General features: G+C 35.0%; 1 long non-coding RNA gene across 1 annotated transcript; it reads right to left on the reverse strand.

Annotated features, from left to right (window-relative positions):
* Positions 1 to 1,118: 1,118 nt before the first annotated feature.
* LOC143686365 (uncharacterized) lies at positions 1,119 to 25,385 on the reverse strand. The gene is made up of 3 exons (XR_013177092.1): positions 24,788 to 25,385; positions 23,778 to 23,847; positions 1,119 to 1,501 (listed from the first exon to the last, which is right to left on the reverse strand). It is a non-coding gene; the product is annotated as an uncharacterized LOC143686365 (long non-coding RNA).
* Positions 25,386 to 26,815: the final 1,430 nt, after the last annotated feature.

The raw sequence follows: 26,815 nt of genomic DNA on the forward strand, positions 1-26,815 counted from the left end.
TAGCTGTCCTACTGGGTAAGTTTTTCCTGGTGATTGTCTTCTGCCTGTAGTATAGAGGTCTTGTCTCTTAGCAGAACACTGTCTGCCTAGTGGAATGTACCCAAGGACATATACAAAAGTAACAGGGGGAATACAAAAGTAACAGGGATCAGAATCTTTTACCCTATTCCACACTGCCTCAAATTTCTCTTCTATCTCCAATCTCCCTGCTTCAATCAAATTTCTGCATTGGCAGCTTCCCTCTCCAACCCTCTGCTTTTCTGGGCACCCTGTTCACAGCTGGTGTCCTTTTTCACATGCAGCCATTTGTCAGACTGATTAATTACCTGGTCACTCCTCTGAGTCAGCCTCTGGGCCCTGTTTTCTGAGCTGTTCCCAGAGGCAGCCCTGAGGAGAGTTTTTGTCATTTGCTGGGTCTCAACCTCCTGATAGCTGGTCCCAGAAGAGCAGAGGTAGATGCTTGTTCTCAGATCCCTAATAATAGCTACTTGTAATTTAAAACCACTTCACAATGAGCCATTGTGTCAAGATGTACAGAGCCCAGGCTTTGAAGTCAGATGACCAAGGGTTTGAAATCCTGATTCAGGCCCTAATTAGCTACATGACCTTGGCAAATTTACTTAACCTTCCTGATCCTCCATTTCTGTATCAGGAACATGGAGGAGACTGATGCTGAACTGGAAAAAGAATTGTGAAATGAAGACTCATGTGGTATGTACTAGAGCTACATCCCCCAAACTGATTTTCTGATTATGAAATATATTTTGTTTTATACCTTACTGTCTTTACCTTCCTTCCTGGAAGAATGAGGGGTTAGAAAGTCCCTAGTGGCCATCTATTCATCCTCTGTGCTGCCATTTTTTACTCAGATGAACATTTGGGGCAACAGCTTTCAAGTACTCAGTGAAACTCAATGGGAAAAATTTACAGCATTACATATCATTGCCTCAGTGGGAATATTTGTGTTTATGAAATTCATTGGTCTCCTGGGTTTTCTGTTTTTACAATATAATTAAATGTAATTGGAATCTACCTCCAGATGAAAAGTTATTCATTATTAAAAAGCAAAGATTAATTTTATTTAAAAATAAGCAGAACAGTTGCTACATATGGGTTTATCTGATCTTCTGCAGTTACTAAATTCAGATGCATTATAGCAATTTGCTTTCTCATAACATGATTTGCATCTTCATCTGTGCTCCTAGAAAGGACTCAGAGGTAAAGTCACTTGGTAAATTATGCTTCCATAGACATCCAGGCCAAAAAGTACATAAACTTTATCACGTAGTAATAATACAGTGATTGGATACACTGTTCAGCTGCCAAAAATTACCTTCCTTTAATCTTCCAGATGCTTAAAGGGAATTCCACATATCAGAGTCCTGGGTACTGTCTCTATTAACAGACAATGCTCTCAGGAATCGTGCTTTGGGCCAGAAAACATGGGCCGCATTCCTTGATGAAAAGCCATTTTCAGAAGCACTTCTTAGAAGGTGGGTTTCTGAACATGGAAATAATCCAAAATACAGTTCTGTCATCACATATTGATGGTAATAACTGTAACAATCATATATATCATGGTATAAATGTTTATTTGGTTCAAAGGTACTTCCATCACCTTTCTACCCTAGCCATAGGTATTTGAAGACTTATTTGATAGAGCTATAAAAATCAGGGCAACAATAACATTGCTTCTTGAATACTTATTACTAGATACGCTTTCATTTAATGCTTACAACAACCCCAGTGTTAGGGGTTATTATTATTTCCCTTTTACAGATGAAGAAATTAAGACTTACAGAAGATATCTAGTCTTCACAGCTAGTAGGGAAACTCAATTCAATTCCTGGTTTTAATTCAAAAGCACAGCTACTAATCAAATAAGTAGTATTTGGGGTTATTTAGGCAATTCATCTTCAATACCCATAGCAAGGACCAAATCTGAAATGCCTTTGGGGTCAAGCAAATATAGAAAAGAGTGAAGCAGGTCTCCTGTTAAAACAATAGGAAATGGTAGCACCTGTGACAGAACTAGAGCATATAGATTCCTTCTTAGAGTCTTCCAAATTCAAAATTTTTATAAGCCTATACCAATTAAACTAAACACATCTACTGGCCAGATTCAACCAATAGAAAATGTATCTGAGACAATCTCTAGACTGATTTAAATGAAACATCAGTCAAGAAGTATTTTCAGAATGTTCTTCACTATGGATAAATACTGACTTGTGTAACCAGTATAAATAAAACAGACATGAAAATTGAAGAGAGTAAAATGCTACCTTTCAGGAAAAATAAGATTAGAAAAGAATATCAGTATATTAGAAACAACTATCATGGTTTAATTAATAGAAAAGTCAATAGTCACCAAGAATAATATTATAGAATAATTTATTCACTAGATGAGCTAAAAGAAAGAAAGTAGACAAAAAAAAAAATAGCACTACTTGAAAACTACTACAAAAATAAAGCAATTCAGCATATCCCCAACCACAAGGAAAGAGAGCGTTTTTTTGCAGGGGAAAGGGAAAGTTTTTGACGAAGCAACTAATGTCTATTAAGTGCCTGCTATGTGCTATGCACTGTACTAGGGTTTCCATCCTTTTAAGAATACCAGTAAAAGATGAAAGAATTCTAGCAAATATTTACAAAATCTTACTATGTCAAAAAAGCAAAATTATTATGAAAAATTGGGAATGTATACAATCACAATAATGAAACTACTACTAATTTATTTATTACCTTCTATAATATCAGAGCATGTAACTAAAGCAATCATATCATTAAGATATCAGTCCTACCCAAAGCAATTTATAGGATCAATGCAATTCTGATAAAAATTCCAACAACCTTGTTTGCATAAATGGAAAAGTCAATCATCAATTTTACACAGAGGAGTAAAACCATCTTGAAAAAGGAAACGAAGTGGAGGACTCATACTTCCCAATCTTAAAACTTATTACAAAGTCCAAAGTGATCAAAACAGCATGTTACTAGCACAAAGACAACATATAGACCAATGGAATCTAATTGAGAGCTCAGAAATCAACTACGTTTAGTGCCAATTGATTTTTGACAAGGTGGCAAAGACTACTCAATTGGGAAAAACAGCCTCTTTAACAAATGGTGCTAAGAAACTGGATCATCATTTGCAAAAAAAAAAAAAGGAGGACCCTTACCTCACACCTTAAACAAAAATGAACTCAAAATGGATCAAACCCTAAATTTAAGAACAGGAACTATCAAACTCCTAGAAAAAAATGTACAGAAGCATTTTCAGGATCATGTATTTGGCAATGGTTTCTTAGAATTTAGACCCAACAAAAGAAAAAGTAAATAACTGGGAGTCATCAACATTTAAAATTTTTGCACCTCAAAAGACTTTATCATGAAAGTAAGAAGACCATCTACACAATGGGAGAAAATATTTGGAAATCACATATCCAGTAAAGGTTTGATAGCCAGAATATATAAAGAAATCCATTAACTTAACAGCGAAAGGACAAACAACCCAATTTAAAAATGGGCAAAAGGCACAAATAGACCTCTCTCCAAAGAAGATATATAAATGGCCAGAAAGCACATGAAAAGATGCTCAACATCAACTGGGCATCAGACAAATGCAAATCAAAACCACAATGAAATACCATTTCACACCCATTAGAATGGCTGTCATTAAAAAAAGAAAAACAGAAACTAAAAAGTATTGGAGAGGAGGCAGATAAAAAGGAATACTCATTCATTGCTGGTGGCAAATGTAAAATGGTGCAGCCACTGTGGAAGACAGTGTGGCAGTTCCTCAGAAAGTTAAGTATAGACCAGGTTATCCCACTAGTAGGAATATATCCAAAACAACTGAAAGCTGGGACTCAAGCAGATATTTCATATTAATGTTCACAGCAGCATCACGCATGATTTCCAAAACATGGAAGCAACCCAAAGGTCCATAAACCAGTGAATGGATTTTAAAAAAAAGGTGGAATTTTATTCAGCTGTTAAAAGGAATGAAGTCCTGATATATACAATAACCTTAAAGATACCATGTTGAATGAAATAAGCCAGACACAAGAAGACAGACATTGTTTGATCTCACTGATATGAAATAATTAGAATAAGCAAATTCAAAGAGTCAGAAACTAGAATATAGATTACCAGGGGATGGTGTAAAGAAAGGATGGGAAGTTAGTGCTTAAAATGTACAGAATTTCCATTTGGAACCATGGAAATGTTTTGGTAGGGGATGATCATGTTGGTAATTCAATATTGTGAATATAATTAACAGTACTGAAATATATATCTAAATGTGATTAAAAGGGGAAATGTTAGACTGATATAGGTTACTAGAATAATTTTTTTAATCCATGGAACTGTACCATATAAACACTTAAAACCCTAAGTTAAATCATGAACTACAGTGAATAATACAATTATAAAAATGTGCTTTCATCAATTGTAACAAATATAGCAGGCCAGGGTAGGTGTTAATGATAGGGTGGCATGTGGGGATTCTGTATTTTATGTATTATTGCTCTGTAAACCCAAAACTTCAGTAAGAAAAAAAAAAAACAGTAAGAAGTCTCTTGGATACTCCCCACACATACTCAGCAAAGAGTGATAAATATCAAAAAAGATCATGAGGGAAGATATCCAAAGTTACCTGGTAAAATGGTTAGCTTTTTCATTGCCAAAAGAGACGGATAAACCAAATTTATAGTAAAATGTTATTACAGGAAATAGATCTGTGAGAAATAATCTTCTATACATTCTCATTTTAAATTATTAAATGTTACTGGATAAAAAAAGAAAAAAAAAGATTCTTCCATCAAACCCTAATCCAACAAAGGCAGGGAACTGAACCAAATAAATAATTGTTTCTGTCAATATTTTCTTTGATTTATGTTTTAAAATGCTATAAATTTGATTGGTAATTTAACTAGCAATTTCAGGCTAAGAGCCAAAGTTCAAGAGGCAGATTTTGAAATGCAAATATCACTATAGAAAGCAAAGTTCCCCTTCCTTCTCTTTCTTGAACAGAAATAATAAACTTTTAAAAACTTTTTTCAATTAACAGACTTTATTTTTTAGAGCACTTTTAGGTTTAGAGAAAAGGTGTGCAGAAATTCAGAGAGTTCCCATATACTCCTCTCTCTCCCATATACAGTGTCCCTATTATTAACATCATGCTTTAGTGGGGTACATTTGTTACAATTAATGAACCAATGTTGATACACACAGTTATTAACTAAAGACCACAGTTTACATTTTGTACAGTTCTACGGGTTTTGACAAATGCACAATATCCTGTATCCACCATTACGCTCTCATACACGATAGTTTCATTGCCCTAAAAATTCCCTGTGTTTCACCTAATTATCACTCTCCACCCACCCTCTCCTGAGCTTGTGACAATCACTGATTATTTTACTCTCTATAGTTTTGCTTTTTCCAGAATGTCACATAGCATACATACATACATAGCTTTTTCAAACTGACTTCTTTCACTTAAAAATATGAATTTAAGGTTTCATCTTTTCAATCATGGCTTGATATCTTTTTTTTATCACTGAATAATATTCCATTGTGTGGCTGTAACAGTTTGTTTTTCCACTTATCTCTAAAGGACATCTTGGTTGCTTCCAAGGTTTAGCAATTAAGAATAAAATTACTTTAAACATTCATGTGCAAGTTTCTGTGTGGACATAAATTTTCCAACTCATTTGGGTAATTACAAAGGAACACAATTGCTGGATTGTAAGATAAGACTATATTTAGCTTTGTAAGAAACTACCAGCCTATCTTCCAAAGTAGCTCAGCCATTTTGCATTATGACAAGTAATGAATGAAAGTTCTGTTGCTCTACATCCTCACCTACATTTGGTATTATTAGAGTTTTGAAACTTAGCTATTCTAACAGGTTTTTACTGTTATCTTTATTGTTTTAATTTGCAATTTCCTAATGACCTATGATGTTGAGCTCTTTTCATATTCTTATTTACCATCTGCATATCTTCTTTGGAGAGGTTTCTGATCAGATCATTTGCTAATATTTTAACTGGGTTGCTTGTTTTGTCATTAAATTTAAAGAGTTGCTTGTGTATTTTGGATGCAAGTCACTTAACCGTATGTGTGTTTTGCAACTATTTTCTTCCAGGCTGTAGCTTGTCATTTCATTCTCTTAATAGTATTAATAGTATCTTTCACAGAGAAGTTTTTGTCTTAATGAAGTTAACTTATCAATTTTTCTTTCATGGATCATACTTTTGATGTTGTGTCTAGAAAGTCACTACTAAACCCAAGGTCATCTAGATTTTCTCCTATGTTTTCTTCTAGACATGTATTACTTTTGCATATAATATTTCAGTCTATAATTCATTTCAAGTTAAATTTTGTGAAAAGTGTAAGGTCAGTGTCTAGAACTTTTTTTTTTGGCATGTGGATGTCCAGTTGTTCCAGCACCATTTGTTGAAAAGACTATCTTTTCTCCATTGAATTGCGTTTTCTCCTCTGTCAAAGATCAGTTAATGGGTGTGCAAGGGTAGTTAAGTGGTAGAATTCTCGCCTGCCATGTGGGAGACCTGGGTATGATTCCAGTCCATGCACTTCTCAAAAAACAAAGGAGCAAAAACAAACAAACAAAAATTCAACAAATGGTGCTGCAGTAATAGGATACTCACATGGAAAAATAATGAAATGTGACTTCGCCATACTGCATACAAAAAAAAAAAAGATCAGTTAAACTAAATCTGTGTGGGTCTATTTCTGCGCTCTCTGAATTGTTCAATTGATCTATTTTTTCATCAATAACATACTGTCTTGATTATTGTAGCTTTACAGTGAATCTTAAAGTCAAGTAGGGTAAGTCATCTAACTTTATTCTATATTTTATTTTTAATTAGGCAATTCAAAGGAAATCAAACAAATAGGCCTGTAATCTTGAATGCTAGCAATATAACTCTGGACTTAAACCCTCTGATTCCTACATTCCTCTTTTAAAAAATGGAAATATTGACAGTTGTACAGTCATACAGAACAAAGAAGAGAACTAAATCACCTATTCACAATACCTGGCTCAGAGTAGTGACTCTACAAAGTCATATATGCTTTCATTCAGGCAATAAATATTTTTTGAGACCTTGCTATGGTCAGAAAATATTTTAGGTGCTGACGATACAGTGGTGGACAATTCAGAATAGACCCCTGTCTTTAAGGAATTTGCATACTAGTTGGAGAGACCATTAATAAATAAGGAAGCAAATGCATAACATAATTTCCGATAATAATTGATTTGAAAAAATACAGAAAGAAAAGGCAATAGCAAATAAAACAGTGGGAACAGTAGAAAGTAGGATTCGTTAAGATACTAAGATAAGGGAATACTTCTCTTAGAAGATGATATTTGAATCAAGGCCTGAATTATGTAAAGGAAGGAGCCTGGTAAAAATCTTGGGGAATAATATTCCCAGCACAGTGGAGGACAAATATTAAGTCTGATTTTCAAATGAATTCGACAAAAACAAAAAGAAAGCCTGTGTGGCAGAGGTGCAGAGAATGAGGTAAAATGCAAAAAGAGACGAGATGTTGTGGTAACCAATGGTCATGTTGCGTGGGTCCATGTTAAGAGATTTGGATTGTATTCTAAGACTGATTAGCAGTTTTTAAGCAGAGGAATGATGTGATATAATTTATGTGTGACAAAGTTCCCTGAGTTTCAATGTTACCATTAACCCTAATTACTTTGTACATGTTTCTGAAAAGTGGATGACAAAAGTTTGAAAGTGGCAACCATTTATTGACATTATTCATTAAGTCAGTCATCTGTAAATATGATATAATTACATATACTGCCTCAATTATATGATTTATTAAAACAGGAATTCATAATAATGTAAACTTATATATATTGCCAGTATTGTACATAAACAATATTTGTCCTAAAGTAGAAACAGTAAGAACAAAACACCTGAAGAAAACATTTTTGTTTCATTTATAACCAAATAACCGTGCTCCTTCATGCCCTCTTTCAAACTACTACTATTGCTCTTCAATAGACTGAGAATATTTTAAAAGATTTATGTGGAAGTATTCAAAGAAAATCTGAAACACTGCTAATAAACATATGCACAAAAGATGTTTCTAGTTTTTTAAAAAATGATTTTCTTTTTTGTCCCTTCAAAAATATGTCTTTACTACCTGAGGAGAAACAAAATGAAAATGAAATGAAAGGTATCACACTGCAAAATTTTGAATTAGTAAATGTTTAGAATAAATCTGTAATCTTGAAACACCTTATTTATTTCATGTTAAAGAAATAAAATCACACGACCTTAATCACACGCATCAATGAATAGGAAACCAACTGCAAATTATCTAATTTTATGGATTTGATAGCGATTACATTAACAACATAACATCATACGATGACACTGTTAAAAGGTTGATTGTATTCCTGCTTCAGAATGTACAAGAAACAGCTGTCCAAAGAAAAACACGGTTTGAAATGTTGATGGACTGTGCCTCATCACTGCCATTTAGCAGATAGCTCTTGGAAGTCTGATTGGAAATGAGCACTACTGTTGGAAGCCAGTAACCTCTACAGCAGCAGGGCAACAGGTAATCCTGCAAGGGGCAAAAAGGAGAAGAAGTTGATAGGTTGAGGTCAGTGGTTGCACACCCTGGAGAGGAGTCAGGCACAAGTTTTCATTTGGGACAGGGCCACTTTGTGGAAGTGAAATACAGACCAGAGTGGAAGTCACTGTCCTACACAGATCTGGACAAATACTTCATGGCTTTATGTGATCCCACACTCCAATCCACAGGACATAAATGTGAATTAATTTAATCAGTCCTGGGATTTACCTAGTTGCAGATATAACTTTTAGAGAACTGTATTCTTGCAAATCAATGGCAAACTGTGCACATCACTATATTCTAGTATTTGGGGAAACTGAAGATAAAGAATCTTTTGGAAGTGGTATTAAAGATTTGGTGGAGCAGCCTCAGGTATATAAGGAGGGCAGCTCTCTCCAGGCTTTTTAGGAAGCAAACTTGAGGCAGCTGGTTTTGCAATAATGATAGTGCGATAATAATAATGGCTGACATTTATTGAATACTCATTTAGTGCCACAGACTGTTCTCAATTCTTTACACAATTATCACAAGGACTATCTGAAATAGCATGGCCCAAAGCACAGGATGGGATGGTGTGTATTAGTGAAAATGTACTAATACATAATACACATGTGTAAAGTTCCTAGGAAAATCATACAATCTATTTGTACACATCTTAACATTACTTGAAATTATCTAAATTCCACTTAATACTACCTACCAAATAAATGATGTATTATTTAGCTATCTGTATTTGGAGGTTTTTTAAAAATCACATTTATGTCATTGTGAATAAAGCACTCCATATATGGTCCATTCATACACAGATACACAGGGTGATTAGCCCATCAATCTCAATGAGCTCAGAGAAGAAAAGAGCAAAGATGCTGACCCCAGTCATGTTCTTCTGTTCATCCATTCACTCATTCATTCACTTATTACCAGAACTGTACTGCTAAAAACAAGAGAAGCATATCTGATTTTGTTGCTATTATAAGCTTAGTGGGGAAATGCAATTACCCACTGATGAAGCATAATACTTTGAATTACCTTGAGTGTGCTTAAGGAAAAAGTAATTCCTCTATTAGACAATCAGGCAGCATCATTAATTATAACATATAACAGTTATTGGTTAGTTTTCGTTGGGCAAAATAGCATATTCTTTGGCCAGCTCTTAGTGTGTGGTATAAAAAGGAAAAATTAATGTAGTTCTTCTGCATTTTTGTACTTAAACATCTGTGATTTACACTGTGGCATTTAAGGACATTTTTTCAAGAGAGCCTTTCAACTCATTTAATGATAGCAGCTCTAAGAATGAATGCTATTATATTAGACCCTACTTAAAAATATTCATTCAGTACCACATCCTGTCTCTAGAAGTAGGAACAAGGGATATTTTATGGGTAAGCCTGGTAGTTGTCCTACATGATACCTGCCTGAAAAAGCCCATTTATTATCTCAGCCTGAATGACTACCCTATCTATTGTATAAAATAGTGTTTGCTATTATTGGTCCTAAAGTGACCTCCTTCAAACTTTAAGAATTGAAAACATCTATTCTAAAATTTGGTATGTCTGTTTGTATCCAAATTACAAATATTAGACTGTGCCAATTTGTATCTAATTTGTAGTGCATCCAATGAATCATATTTCCTCCAAGTCATTACATTTTTATCAATCCACATGTGGAAATCATTCTAACCCTGATTGATTTGGTTTTTCTCTGAGCTTTTCTTATACTAATATGTCCTTTCTTTTTAATTAGAGGAGTTGTGGGTTTACAGAATAATCACGCATAAAATACAGGGTTCCCATATACTTCTCTATTATTAATGCCTTGTATTGGTGTGGTACATTCCTTACAATCAATAAAAGCACAGTGTTATAGTTGTACTATTTACAATGGTCCCTGGTTTGCCATAGTGTTTTCACTGTTTGTATTGTGCATTTCCATGTATTTTTAAAAAATTATTCTAGTAACATAAATACAACCTAAAATTTCCCCCTTTGACCACATTCAAATATATAATTCAGTGCTATTAATTACATTCATAATGTTGTGCTACCATCACCAGTATGTCTTTTTAATATATGCAAGAAATTCCAGTTGATCATAGTTCTGGTTTTGGTTTAAGCTAGAGTAACATTCAAAGAACTTTAGAAAAGCTACATTCAAGGACCTAAAAAATAATAAAGATTATTTACCAGCACAGTAGTTCTAGTTTGCTAGCTTTCTAGTTTCATGAAGCTCCCCCGGGGTGGTAGTCCTTCTTCATCTCCAAAGGTCTCTGGCTGCGCGAGCTCTGCGTTTCTCACAGCTCTGCCATAGCTCTCTTCAAAATGCTCCCTCTTTTAAAGGCTTCCAGTAAACTAATCAAGACCCACCTGGAATGGGTGGAGTTACAACTCCATGGAAACCATCTAATCAAAAGTTACCACCCACAGTTGGGTGAGTCACAACTCCATGGGAATAATAAAAACTCCCAGCCAGCAATATTAAATGAGGATTAAAGGACATAACTTTCCTGGAGTCCACGACAGATTCAAACTGGCACAGTAGTTAAGTGTTCCCATTACAACACAAACAGATTTTCTTTGTTAAGAAAGAATCTGACTCCCTACTACACTGAAAACTCCTGGAGTTATTTTTATCTCCATGGAACCTCAATATACGTTTATCAAATTAAACATGTATTAATTACATTATTTTGAAACAAACCTTGTATAAATTCCATAAAAAATCCAAGCACTTTGTTTAAACTATAAAAATGTCCACTATATAAGTTGCAAAGTTGACTACTGGACATTTTACTTTATCTCCAAGCCCCATACTTTTCAATTAAAAAATGGGAGATGAATAAAATGTCCAATAGTTCAAGAATGGGGAAAAAATGATAAAGGAATAAATCGATGGATTTGGTGCTAAACAAGCTACATAGTTGCTGCCCCTCTCCCTCGGTTCTGAGCTGCCTCTGAAATTGTCCACTTATGGCCCATATAAAGAGAAATGTAACAAAATATATCACTGGGGCTAACCTTTTATAAAGGAAATACTCCTTACAAACTGAAAGACAACTCATTTGATGAAATAGTTAAGGAAAAACTAATGGAATTTTGGATTTAAATGAATGCCCAGAGATTCTAAAAGCAACAAAAGTAACATTGGATTAATGAAAACTACTGTGACCTTCTCTTAAAATAAGTCCTCACTTCAGGACGCAATTAAAAGAACTCACAAAATGTAAACTACATAGCTAATGTCACAGAGTACAAGTCTGAGGAAATTACAGCATAATAATAAAAAATCTTCAATAAGTTGCTGCACTTGAAAAGGCAAAAAAGACGATCAATAGGGTTAATCACTAGACTGCAAAGAATAAAATATTTGCAAAAACTAAAACTAATTAAACCCACAACGCTCTGGTAAAGACAATCCTGATAGGGATTAACAAAGTATAGACCCTTGCGTAGAATTTAAATGCTGTCTGCCTCACTTCCCCTGTGGAAAGTAAGGAGCCTGCCACAAAAGCAGTAAAGGATGTTCTCAAGTCTTAGGAACCCTGCTGCCAGTAACCATCCCCAGATGGGCATGATATTCATGTGCTACGGTTCCCTTTTCAATAGTGTGGGGTAACGAGCAGGAAATCATATAAGTTTATTTATTGGGTGATGACAGAAGTGCTCCTCCAATCCTACCAAGCTTTATTAATACATGTAAGAGCTATGAAAATCCATCTTTGCTTGATACCCAACAATCTGTTCTTTATGCAAATGAAAGAACTTAGTTCAGGAGCTCAATTTTTGGACTGACTGTTGCACCCAGATAAACCTGCAAAAAAGAGATTTCTACGAAATTTTGCTGTGGATAAGAAAGGATATTTGGCCTCATTTGTGTATTCAGATGAAGAGTATCTTCATGGGACTCCTGGCATTTCTCAACTTCTTTGGGGACTGTGGCCTAATTGGAATAAAATTAGTCACAAAGTGCCTGGCTCAGAGGCTCTAATTCCTACTAAGTATCCTCCTGTGGGTATGGCAAAGTCCTTTACATAAAGTTCTCAATACTCAGCAAAAAAAAAAAAAAAAAAAAAGGAAGAACTAGAGAGATCTTCTACAGCCACTTATTATATCTAGGAACTCAAATTCCTCAGTGATTATAATTTAGATAAAATCTAAAAATGATATGGAAACAAAGCTATTGCAGCTAAACAAAACCTTCCTTTGAAAATTTCATTATTATTTCATCACCCAAGTAATATGCATTCACTGTAGAAAACAACAGAAAAAACAGATTAGTAAAAGAAAAAAAAAGTAAAAAATGGCTCATATGGTCATCATCCACAGCCACTATTACCATGCTGATATATTGTAGTCAGGAATTTTATGTATCTTAAAAACTTTTTTTTATATAAAATGAGACCAAGATATCCAGTTGACCAAGATGGTAGCATAAGGTGCTTCAGGGTGCTATAGCCCAACAGGTTATTTGAAAAACTAGCAAAAACTGGCAGAGGCATCTTCTCCACAGCTCCAGAAAATTAAATAGCTGCAGTGACTGGGAAAGTGCTGATTAAAAAAAACACAGTTTTTAACATGGTAGGAGAAACTCATGGTGTCTTTACTGGCCTCCTACTCCCCTGCTCAGGGTGTTGCATAGCCAGTGTGTGCTCCCACTGTGGGACACTGGACCTGTTCTGGAGGGAGCAGAGTAACCACTATGCACATATTAGGGTGCTTTATGTCCATGCCAATCTGTCAGCAGCCTGAATGACCAAACAGGAAACTAGTCTCAGGTTCACTCTCTCAGAACTTGCACTGCAGACAGAAGCAGTTTGCAGACTGTTAAAACAAGAAACAATTATCAAAGTGGCCTGGGACAAAGGATTACCATCTTTAAAAAATACAGCTGAGTACCTGGAGTTTGGTAGGTCTACCTCACAAGGTGTTGAGAGGACATTAAGATTCCTGTAAACAGGGAAATTCATAAGACTACAAGCAAGCATAAGCTCAGTACAAGATGCAGGCTCATAAAGAAGAGGGACCCTGCACTTCACTTTTGCCTTGAGCTAATCTTGATAAGAGGGCTAACTCTGAAGGAGAGCACCAGTCAATGCACAGCCAATTTTCAAAGACTGTGAAAGGTGAGTTTTGTGTTGATTTGTTTGTTTTGTTTGTTCCTGGCACTCAAGGAAATCTCTGTCATATCCCTCACTGAAAACAAATTTAAGGAATAGACAGTTCAGGGACTAAATCCCAGACTTAAAATTTTTAAATGTGCAGTGCACAACAAAAGATTATAAGACAGAGAAACAGGAAATGATGACCCATCAAAAAGAAAAAGATAAAAATTAAGAAACCATCAATGAAGGTGATAAGATTTTGGATACACTAGAAAATGATTTAAACAAGATACTCAAATGCTAAAGGAGATAAAGAAAAATACAGAGCAAGAACTAAAGGATATCAGGAAAACAATGCACGAACAATTTAAGAATCTTAATAAAGACATACAAATTTTAAAAAAGAACCAAACAGAAATACTGGAGTTGAAGACCAAAATAACTGAAATGAAAACTCCCCTAGAGGATTTCAATAGCAGATTACAGTGGCAGAAGGAAAATCAGTGATCTTGAAAGTTAGAAAATTAAAATAATTCAAACTGATTAGCAGAAAGAAAAAAATAATTTAAAAAAGAAATCAGAGCCTGGAAGACCTGTGGAATATGGTCAAGTACACCAATATATTCATTGTGGGAATGCCAGAAGGAGAAAAAAGGGAGAAAGTGGCAGAAGGGACATTCAAGGAAATAATAGCAGAAAACTTCCCAAATTTAATGTAAGACATGAATGTACAAATTCAAGAATCCTAACTAAACCTCAAAAGATAAACTTAATGAGAACCAAGCCCAGACATATAGGAGTCAAACTGTTGAATGCCAAGGACAAGGAGAGAGTTCTGAAAGGTGCAAAAAAAAAGCACCATATTATGTACAGGTTAGAATCAATAAGATTATTAGTAGTTACTTTAAATGTAAATGGATTAAATTCTCCATTCAAAATACAGAGGCTGGAAGAATAAATAAAAATCTATGATCCAACTACATGCTATATACTAGAAACTCACCTTAAATTCAAAGGCACAAGTAAGTTGAAAGTGAAATGAGGTAAAAAATATATATACCATGCTAATAGTAACAAAAAGAGAGCTGGGGTGGCTATACTAATATCAGATAAAATAGACTTTAAGTAAAAAAATTGTTACAAGGGGAAGAGACAGTCACTACATACTAATAAAGATGTCAATTCAATAAGAACACACAACAATTATAAACAGATATGCACCTAATTAATGGCAGGGTCTCTAAAATATGAAGTAAATATTGACATATTTGAAGAGAAAAACAGACACTTCTATATTTCTCAGTACATTACTTTCAATAATGGATAGAGCATCTGGACAGAAGATCAATAAGAAAATGGAAGACTTTATCAGTACTATAAACCAATGATATCAACAGATATATATAAACCATTTCACCCAATAGTAGCAGAATACACTTTTTTCTCTAGTATATGGGTCATTCTCCAGCATGACAACATGTTGCAACAACATGTTAGGTCACAAAAAAGAATCACGAAATTTAAAAATATTGAAATCATACAACGTATCTTCTCCAACCACAAAGAAACGAATCTAGAAATCAATTAAAAGAAGGAAAAATGGAAAATTCACAGCACACTATTAAACAACCAATGGTTCAAAGAAGAAATGACAAACAATATTAAAAAATATCTTTAGGCAAATCAAAATACAACATGCCAAAACTTGTGAGGTGTAGTAAAGACACTGGTGAAAGGGAAATAAACTGGCAGGTCTAGAAAAAGAAGAGAAAATTAAACCAAAGTGAGAAGAAGGAAGGAAATAACAAATATTAGAGTGGAGGTAAATGTAATACAGAATGTTTTTTAAAAATAGAGAAAATCAACTAAACCAACAGTTTTCTCTTTAAAAATATAAATAAAATTTATTCTGAGATTGACAAAAAAGAAAAGAGGACCCAAGTAACCAAAATCAGAAATTAAAGTGGGACATTATTATGGAACTCATAGAAATAGAAAGGATTTTAATAGGATCCTATGGCCAACTGTACACCAGCAAATTAGATACCTATACAGTATAAACAAATTCCTCATAACACAGAAATGACTCAAGAAGAAATGGAAGATCTCAACAAATCAGTAATAAGAGATCCAATCAGTCATCAAAAACTTTCCAACATAGAAATGCCCAGGACCAAAGGGTTTCACTGGTGAATTCTACCAAGCAATCCAAGAAGAATCCTACATGATTGTTCTGTATACCCACAATATCTCTAATAAAGAAAAAAATAACAAATCCTGCTCAAATTCTTTCAAAAAAACAGAAGAAGATGGAGCATTATATGAGGCCGACATTACCCTCATATCAAGGCTAGATAAAGATACCACAAGAAAAGAAATTACACGGAAAGAAATATATCTTATGAATATAGATGCAAAACCCCCAATAAAATACTAGCCAAACCAAATCCAACAATACATTAAAAGAATTACACACTATGATCAAGTGGAATATATCCCAGGTATGCAAGAGTGATTCATTATAAGAAGATCAATCAATATAACATGACACATTAATAGAACATAGAAAACAAAACACATAATCATCTCATGGGTGGCATATAAAACACATTGACATAATCCAGCATCCCTTTTTGATTAAAAAAAATAGAAAATTAGGAATGGAAGTAAATCTCAACATGATAAAGGGCATATATGAAAACTCCATAGATAATATTATACTGAATGGTAAAAGACTGAAAATGTTTCCTCTAAGATCAGGAACAAGAAAAAATTGTCCATTGTCACCATTCAACATTGTTCTGGAAATTCCAGCTGAAACAATTAGGCAAGAAAATAAATAAAAGACATCCAAATAGGGAAGGAAGAATTAAAACTTTCCCTATGTGCAGGTATATAATCTGATATATAGAAAATTCTGAAATTCCACAACAAAGCTACTAGAGCTAATAAATGAATTTAACAAAGTGGCAGGTACAAGATCAACACACATAAATCATTAGTGTCTCTATATAATACTAAAACAACCTGAAAAGGGAATCTAGGAAAAAAAACATTTATAATGGCAAAAAATCACATATCTAGGAATAAATCTCATCAAAGACATAAAGGACTTGCACATGGAAAATGACAAAACATTGTTAAAAGAAATCAAAGAAGACATAAATAAATGAAAGTACATTCCATAATCATGGAGTAGAAGCCAAATATTGTTAAGATGCCAAATTATTCCCAAAGCAATTTATAGATTCAGCACAATCCCAGTAAAATTCCAACAGCCTTCTTTGCATAAATGGAAAGGCCAATCATCATATTTACATGGAAAGGTAAGGGGTTCCCAATAGCCAAAAACATCTTGAAAAAAAGAATAAAGTTGAAGGACTCAGTATTTGAGAATGGTATTATATAGGCACAAGGACAGTCGAATAGACCAATAGAATTGAATTGAGAGTTCAGAAATAAAATCTCACATCTGTTGGCTAATTAAATGATTTTTGCAAAAGGCGCCACATCACATAAATAGGGAAAGAATAGTCTCTTCAAGAAATGGTATTGGGAAAACTAGATATCCATATGGAAAAGAATGAAGGTATATCTCTACCTCACACTATATTAAAAAATTAAATCAAAATGGATCAAAGGTATAAATATAAGAACCAAAACCATAAAACTCCTATAAGGAAACATCTTCAGGAGCTTGTGTTAGGTAACAATATCTTAAACTTTACACCAAAAGCACAAGCAACAAAAGAAAATAGAGATAAATGGGATCTCATCAAAATTAAAAACTTTTGTGCCTCAAAGGACTTTATCATGAAAGTAAAAAGACAATGTATACAATGAGAGAAATATTTGCAAACCAAATATCTGATAAAGGTTTAATATCCAGAATGTACAAAGAAATCCTCCATCAAAAAGACAAGAACACAATTTAAAAATGAGCAAAAAAATAAAAAACTTGAATAGACATCTCTTCAAAGAAGATATAGAAAGAGCCAAAAAGCATATGAAAAGATGCTCAACATCATTAGCCATCAGGGAAATGCAAATTAAACCATAATGAGAATGTGATACCTTTCATACCCATTAGAAAGGCTGCTATTTAAAAAATGGAAAATTACAAGTGTTGGAGAGGATGCAGATAAACAAGAATATTCATTCTTTGTTGGTGGCAATATAAAATGGTGCACCCACCAAGGAAAACAATTTGATGTTTTTTCAGAAAGCTAAGTATAAATTACCATATGACCCAGCAATCCCACTACTAGGTATATACCCAAAAGAATTGAAAGAAGGGACTCAAACAGATATTTGCACAACAATGATCATAGCAGTATCATTCACAATTGTTAACAGATCAAAACAACAAAAGTGTTCATCTAACTGATGGATCGATAAATAAAAGGTGCTATAAACATATAATGGAATTTTATTCAACCATAAAAAAGAATGAAATTCTGATACATGCAACAATATGGATGAATTTTGAAGACATCACGTTGAGTGAAATAATTCAGACACAAAAGGACAAATACTGCATGATTTAACTGATATGAAATAATTAGAATAAGCAAATTCACAGAGTCAGAAACTAGAATTCAGATTACCAAATGTCAAAGTATCATCTGTGAAACACTAGTTTCACTCACAGAAACTAGTTTAAGGGTTTTGAGCATGCTGCACCTCCTGACTGTGCCATCATGAGACTCTCTTTCAGGGAGCTCTCTGGTTTAACGTTCCTCAGAATACATTCTGAGAAACATACTCTGGAGTAACTTCAATTTACTGAGTCAATATTAAGAACACAGGAACAGAACCCCATTCGTGTTGTTAGAGAAGGGAGTTATCAATAGAAGGAACAATGAAGTTCAGAAGGAAGTTCATGACCTCATGTGGAGTATCATTTGAGATCACTTCATTTCTTTGGTTCATTTCCCCTTGGACTGCTGCTCTTTCTTGCACTAGCAGCTGATGGAACAAGAAGAGCCCAGCACTTCCACTGAAAAAGAAGAAACTCCTCCCAAAGCAGAGTGCCAAGCAAGAGCCAAGATAGTGCCCAGAATAAGGAAGGTAAGTAGAGGCTGTGATCTAATTTTAACCTGGAAAATAGATCCCTGCAGCCCATATTTCTCCAAGGAGATAACAGATAAGGTTTTGACAGAAACAATTTTGCAAGTAAGAAAAGTAATTGTGCCTAATCTTTCTTCTAATCAAATAATCCTCAAAGGATTATTTTTGCCATAGACAAGAGATTAAAACCCTGGGTATCTCTCTCTAGAGAAACAGTTAACAACTTAGCCTTGTTGACCAAGGTGGCAGGACAAGATTCATGAACCAGAGAATCAGGATCCCAACTGTTCTCTGCCCTCTTTGGAGGGATGACCAACATCAGGTGTAGAACAGAGCCCAGTGAGAATAGCACAGGGAAATGGCAGGCCCACTGTGGGATCCTCAAACAGAAACTGCCCTTCTTGAGAACAAATCCAAGGTGGAGAACAAAATTCCTGAATTGGAGAGGACTTTTTATCTTTGCCTACAGGAGGCATCTGGAATGAAAAAAAAAAAAGGGATCCATTCCAAAGCCAGAGCAAATTCACTCAGGACTGAAAGCTAAGAGTGAGACTCGGATCTTGTTGGAAACATTCAACATGGAATAAGCAGAAAGTGATCATTGAACTTGGTAATAATTCACTTCTGGGACCAGGGCAAGCTGGCCTTGAAACAGAGAGAATTTATATGGAAAGGTTTGTGGTTTAGTTCATTTCAGGCACTTGTCAGATGTAGAGATTTCTTACCCTAACCTTTTTATTTATTTATTTTCCTGTTTACTTCTTTACTGCAGCCAAAGCCAAGAGACTGGCATATGAATTTTACAGGAAACAGAATCTTAGGCTAAAGGTGCTGGAAAAGATAATGACAGCAAAGTAGCATAGTTTACCCAAGACCCAAGGAATGCAAAACTTTGGAAAGGCAACATTTCAGAGAGGCCACTACAAAAGTTTCCTCTGAACCCTTGACCAACACATCAAAGCCAAAAGAATGCTCTGAAATCCTAAAAAAAAAATTTTTTAATACAGACAAAAGCCAAGGCCAGTTATAACTGTGAAGTGCTATGCTGATCCAAACAAAAGCTATGAACGTTGATAAGCCTTCATTTAGTTCAGAATGAGAGTACCAGGAACTTGCAGACAGGAGGGTGAATGGGAAGCCAAATCAAGGGGCTCTGCATATATGGTTTAGGCCAAAATAAACAAATAAATAGTAATACTAATAGCTAATGTGTATTGAGTACTTACTATTTTCCAGGTGCTATTCTAACTGCTTTATGAGAAGGAGCTATTATAATTCCCATTTGTAGTTGAGGAAACTGACACATAAGAAGATAAATAACTTGTCCTTGCACAACCAAGTGGGAGAGCTGAGATTCTGACCCAGGCTCCCTGGCTCAGTACCCTGAAGCTTCTGGAGGACACCAGAAAAGACCTGGGAACTAAGGGTGCCCCCGCTGCAAGTTTCTGTGTTGCAAAAAGATGGAAGTGTCTCAAAGTCATCCATCTACAAGAGGAGATGGTTTGTACAGGTAGCACACAATTTCCTACTCCCCCCCTCCCATTCCCAACAGAATGACCTCTCTAAAGAAGTGTGTGAGCCACAATGCTCAGAGGCGGCCATCTCTGAGAACAGAGCAGAGAGGTCAGAAAGCATTTACATGCAGTGTTCTGACGGACGCTGTATCTCTCATTGGCTCATTTCCTTTTGGTTGCTATTTTTTAGGATGACCATCTTTGTCCAGGACTTTTCCAGTTTTAACGCTGAAAGTCTTAGGGAAATCAAGATAGGTGGTCCCCCTATCTCTTATGAAATTATTATGGCAAGATCCTAAACTTGTTTCCTTTTTGGCAATAAGGATATGGCTCAAGAAAAACAAGTCTAAAATAGAGATTATTTTGCAATCCATCCCAAATCACAGGATAGGAGATCGCACCTACCCCTATTGGGCTTCACGTTGGAGATAGCCAGCAGTGGTATTTGCTGATCAGGACCATAGAGTTTAATATATTCTATTGGTTCAAGTGTCTAAGAACCAGATAGAGTAAATTGAAGATCTGACCACAATTCAGACGTCATGCTAGATGTATGCCTTCTAGATAATGAAATAAGGCTGACAGCTGTGCATGAAGACCTGAGACGCTGGCCTACGGAAGGTATGTGGCCAACACAAAAATGAACACAGACTGTAAGAGCAATACACAGACCTTTAGAGGTTTATTGGAAACTCTGTATCTAAATAAATCCACCATTAAAAGAATCAGAAATCATAGCAAAAACAATTTTGGAAAATGCTGCAAAACATGAAAAAGAAGCTTCATATTGAGGATTCACAAATTTTAGGACACAACAACTCTAGGAATATACTAAAAGCCACTGAATTGTACATTTTAAACGGGTGAAATGGATGCTATGAATTATATCTCAATTAAGCAACTTTAAAAAAGGAAATCTTAGGATAAAGGAGACTTGGTTTTAAACTTCAAAGAAAACTTCAAAAAGTAAAATGATTGGGATGCATTGTCAACAAGGATAAGAAAAGGATGCTACCTTTTGATTTAGTCATCTCACTTTTGAAAAAAAAAAAGAAAGAAAAGGATGCTAAAGGATACAAGCAGAGAAAGAAAATTAATAAACTGAGCATTTATCTCATGATGTTAGAAAATGAACAACTAAAGAACCCTAAGGAAAACTAGAAAGTAGAAATAATAAAGCTACAATCAATTAATTAGAAAACAGATATATATCGGAATATATAGATTTGAATTAATTACCACAATTATAGAAAATTATTGCAATGCCCAGGTTAATTTTTTAATTAAATTTGATTTAATCCTAATGATTCTCCCATGTAGTGTCACATACTACAACCAGTTGATAAGTAAATCCAAGAACTGATTAATTGAAAAACCAAGGGAAATAAATAGACTAAACTCTTATAAACTTTATCACGAAAATATAAAAAATAGGAATGAAAAAGAGGATGCAATTAAAATTGTGAAAGAGATTTATATAATTTTTAATCATAAGGCAAGAATTAAAATGTAATCTAATAATTTTTGAAGGTTTTGAAGCTTTACAATGCATCAGAATCACCTGCAGAGTACGCTAAAACAAAGACTGCTGGATTCCACCTCCAGAGTTTCTGATTCAGTAGGCATGGAGTGAGGAACCAAAAAAATCTCATTTCTAACCAGTTTCCAGTTGAACTGATGGTGCTTGTCCGGGGACTAGACTTTGAGAACCACTGATTTAAATAAAGTGGAGCTATTTCTGGGAGAATATACATAACTAAATGACTAAAGAATTTTAAAAAACTTGAGACATCAAAAAGTTTTTGAGGAAATATTTTTTTAACAAATGGTTCCTTAACTAGAGAATTTGCCAGTCACATTCTTTAAAACTGCAAGAATCAGATGATCCCCATATCATGGCAACTATTTCTGAGCATTAAAACATATGAAAAACTATTCAATACATTTTGTAGCTAAATGCAAATCCTGAACAAGCACAAAAAGTAAAAACGTGTAACCAGTGGTTGTTGAATAATTTATACAACTATGGAACCTTGTTCACATGAAATTTTATGTGGGAGACCAGTTCCTGGAACAGATAAAAGCAAAGATGCTCCCTGCGTAGTAACTTCCTCAGCCTAAGCATAGTGGCCATATACAGGGTTCACTGCTTAGTCCAGGCCCCCATAGGCATGTGGTCTTCAGAATCCTAAGTAAAATATCAATAAACTAATCTATTAACATAATCAGGCAAGTAAGTGTTATCCCAGAAAGGCACATGCTTTAATAATAGGAAATATTAATATTTCTATTAATATAAATCAATTCAAATGATTCAGTAAGAATTTTTTTTTTTTGCAAAACAAATACTTGAGTTGAAAACTTTTCCATAAAGTAGGAATAGAAGAGAACCTATTAATCATGATTAAGTATGTCAACGTCAAACGAAACCCATTATAGAAGAGCATTGGGGTTTTAACTACTTTCTCAAGATTTCCAAATTTGCTTAGAAGGTTCTAAGGGTCAGTTATATTGAAGACATAACAGTAAATATAAATACAGAGAAAAGCAGGGCAGAACACTCTTTCCACAGGATGAGGCCTAGGGGAAGGACCTTCTGTGGGATTTGGAAAGTTTGGGAGACCTCATGTTACATGAAGTCAAACTGGCTTCTCAGTGCTGTAATATGCATTGTGCTATGCAGCATTTCCCAAACCTAACTGACCGCATGCCTTCATTTTTAGGAAGAACTTAGGGAACATTTTAAGAAACTCTATGATAGAGAAATTGATTTTTTTTAAGTAGACATGTGGCATATGTAATTTCCTCCATTTTATCCTAAAAACTGATTGCCTTTCTAAGAGTTCACTGTGGCAACACAGTATCAGAGTATTTTGGAGGGCTGGGGAACTGTCCCTGGAATCCTATCATCATTCAACAAAAGCAGTTCTTTTATCACTTTTCCTAAGTTTATGCATGCTACTGCTGCATCTGCCTTTTCTCAACATACATTTTGTGAATCTAGATTTTAAACATAGCAGTATGGAAAGAAACCTGCAGAAAAACACCAGCTCTTTGCAAACAAAAATGTGAAAATGACAGTGACAGAGCAAAGTTCTGCAAATGGGCCCTAGCCACAGCCCCAAGGCTCCCAGAGCTGTGCACAGTGTAGGGAGAATGGTCAGCCATATGTACCATGTTCAGCCTTGTTTGCACTGAGAAGCAGCTCATCACCAACATTCCCAAGCACAAAGAACTCAACTAGTACTCATTCTGAGATCCGTTTTAAAAACAAGGCAAATACATCATGGAGAACTCACTATAAAATTGGTTTCCAAGCCAAACGATTACCAGCTCTTACCAGAAATGCATTCCAGCTTGCTACTATTTTAAACCAAAATTTTATATGTGGATAAAATATGCCAAACAAAAAGCTTTGAGGCTGTAATAAATCATTCTGAAAGCATAATTCATAAAAATTTGCTTACATGAGCATTATGTCTGTAATTTAGCTGTGGACCTTCTTTTTGACAGGTAGACACTGTTGTGTACATGATTCTAAAAAGAAAATAAAACTTACTTTAATACTACCCAAGTCTGCTCAGCTTTTAATAGAACACTGAGATGCACGAAAAGCAGTTATTATAAGGAATCACCTAGATTGATACTTATTAGTATAAATTATCTGAATCATAAGCCCTAAGAACAATGGTCCCACTTGAACAGATACTTTTAACAGACACTGTTATGTCTCACCCCAAATTAAGAAAATACAAAATAAAAGTACCATATATGCAGTTATACCTTATAAATGCAAAAATCTAACATAAAGAAATATAAGTTTGAAAAAGGGTAAACTCAAGACCTGGTTCTTCCTATTTATGACATTGTGAGAGTCACTTGACCACTCTGAGCTCACCTTTCCTCATTTGTTATCCTGTGGCATTTAATCACAATTTGTATTTATTTTATTTATTTGTACTTTTTCGATCTCTCAGTAGAACATAAACTTCATGAAGATATGGACCATGCCTGTCTCGGTCTCTCCAATATCCTCATCACCTAGTACAGAGTCTGGCCTACTATGGAAACTCAATAAAAATAATACCGAATAAATGACCTAAACCAGATGAATGAAGCCTAACTTATGATTGTTTTAAAAACTAAATGAAATTATGTGGTTCCAGCTGTCATGCAAAGTACTGTAAAAAAAAAATAGTATCAACCAAATGTTTCAATCAAGTATTCCTGAATTTACAAAATATAAAATGAAGTCTTATCAGCTCTGTGACTGCAAATGAGACATTTAACCTCTTTAAAAGCCACACTTGAACATTTTAAATGGAGTCAGCCTGTCCTATCCTGATGGAATGAGGATAGAATCAAATGATGTATGTTTGGTAGTCTGAATAATGGCCCCCAGACCCCCTAATACCTACGAATGTTAACTTATATGGCAAAAGAGACTTGGCAGATGTGATCAGGTTAAGGAAATTACCCTGGATTATCTGGGTGGGCCCGATGTAATCACAAGGGTCCTCATAAGAGGGACACAGGAGCAATCAGAGTCAGAGGAGACAGCAAAGTGATGATGTAAGAAGCGCCTGGAGTGTGCATGTCAACGACGTAGGAACGGATCTCAAGCCAAGGAATGCGGGCAGCCACTAGAAGCTGAAAAAGGCAAGTAAAAGGATTCTGCCCTGGAGCCTCTAGAAGGAATCAAGCCTTCTGACACCTTGACTTTAGTCTAGTGAAACTGATTTTGACCTTCAGAACTCCAAAACTAAAATAACAAATTTGTGTTGTTACATCACTACATTTGTGGTAATTTGTTACAGCAGCAATAAGAAACTAACACAGTATGTGAAGTTTTACCTGTGAAGCACTGTATAGAAATAATGTAGTAAGGTTTTAAATGTCTGAGGGACAGAGTGAAGGGGTCCCTATTTTCAAAGGTGCAACACACCAGCTACTGAACTACTTAATATAATTCTAAAAGAACCAGCTGCTTAAGCTTTTGACATGGCTAGAAGAGTACTGCAAGGACAAATAATCCCTACCTCACCAGCAAAGACATTTTGGAACTGTAATTAAGACCTCCATGCTTCTTTTTTACATGCTTTTTGTATATTGGGCTCATTTAATTTTTGCAACATCTCTGGTGGTTAGAATCATTATCACCGTTTTATATATAAGAAAACTGTAGCAAAGAAAGCTCAAGTAACTTGCTCAAAGGAAACAAGGGTAAGTGACAAAGCCATCACAAGATACCAGGTTTGTTGGTAGCAATTTGGCTATGGAATCATGAAGGTTCCTGCATCTCAAGCTGAAAGCCAAAAGGAAAAATTGCTTTGTTCTGCACCGTGCTCTATCATGGTTGCCTGAGGATGTCTCTTTATCTCTACAGTACCTCTACAGAACAAAATGAAATTGGACTTTTGCCTAGAGTTGCAGAGCTTCACTCCAAAGTGTCAAAGATTGCTGATTTCCCTATCTTCATTAACTTGCCAGACATTTAATTAAATGGAGAGCTCTTTATTCCACTCCAGAGTTCAACTGAAAACAAGAATTAAAAAATCACCAGCAAATGGATTCATTCCTTTTGGATTTTGCTGGGGGCTGGCTGGGTTGGGAAAACTCAATATAGTTGTTTTTTTCTGAACACAAAGAAAAACATTTTTAGTCTTTCCCCTGGTTTGTATATGTGTAAACAAAGGGTTAACTTGCAGTTAGCTCGTGACAATTCTAACGTTCTCTCCAGGGACTCCAGGAACCATGGATCTGATCCTTGACTAGACAGAGATGAAACATACTAGCTGGTGATTTACATTGTACTCTTAAAAGTTTAGAAGTCCCCTGGAAGTACCCTCTACCAGCTTGTCTATACCATTTATTGAAAATCTGCAAACTGATGTTTTACAACTGATTTTCCTGGTTACACAGCCTTATTTTAGCTACATGACTAGAGAAGTATAAATGATTCTTTAATAAGTTTATGCTTGGCTTTACATATCCTGGGGGTTCATAATTCATGAAAAAGGGCGTCCTGTGCAAGTGAGAGAAGACCCTGGAAGCCACACCTTAATCTCTCAATCTCCTTGTCGTTTACCTATACTATCTTTTTCCTCCTACTCCTTGTACCTTTGTCTTTATTAAAGCCTTATGTAAGTATATTTTGGGAGTCTTGTGAATCCTTTCACTTATATGATTCTGTATTATTGCTGCTGTATATACTTTTGTCCACCATAGCAAAGTCCATAAAAGCAATGGATTTTGTCAGCTGTAAGAAAGTGAGGGTTTAGAGTGTGTTTCCTGTATGCCTAGGCATCAAAACTTGTCACCCATTCATAGGAGCGTGAAGTCATTTTCCCTTAATTCATTGACTCTTCTAAACATTTAGTATATACTATGTGCAAACACATACATACCAACCATCCAAAGATACATTTACCTACTCCTTATCTCTACAAATCTCTCCGATATTTTCAACACAATACACTTGCTATTTGAGCTCCAGGATCATCTG

This window comes from Tamandua tetradactyla, chromosome 6, assembly GCF_023851605.1.
Source record: "Tamandua tetradactyla isolate mTamTet1 chromosome 6, mTamTet1.pri, whole genome shotgun sequence".
Classification (NCBI taxonomy): domain Eukaryota; kingdom Metazoa; phylum Chordata; class Mammalia; order Pilosa; family Myrmecophagidae; genus Tamandua; species Tamandua tetradactyla.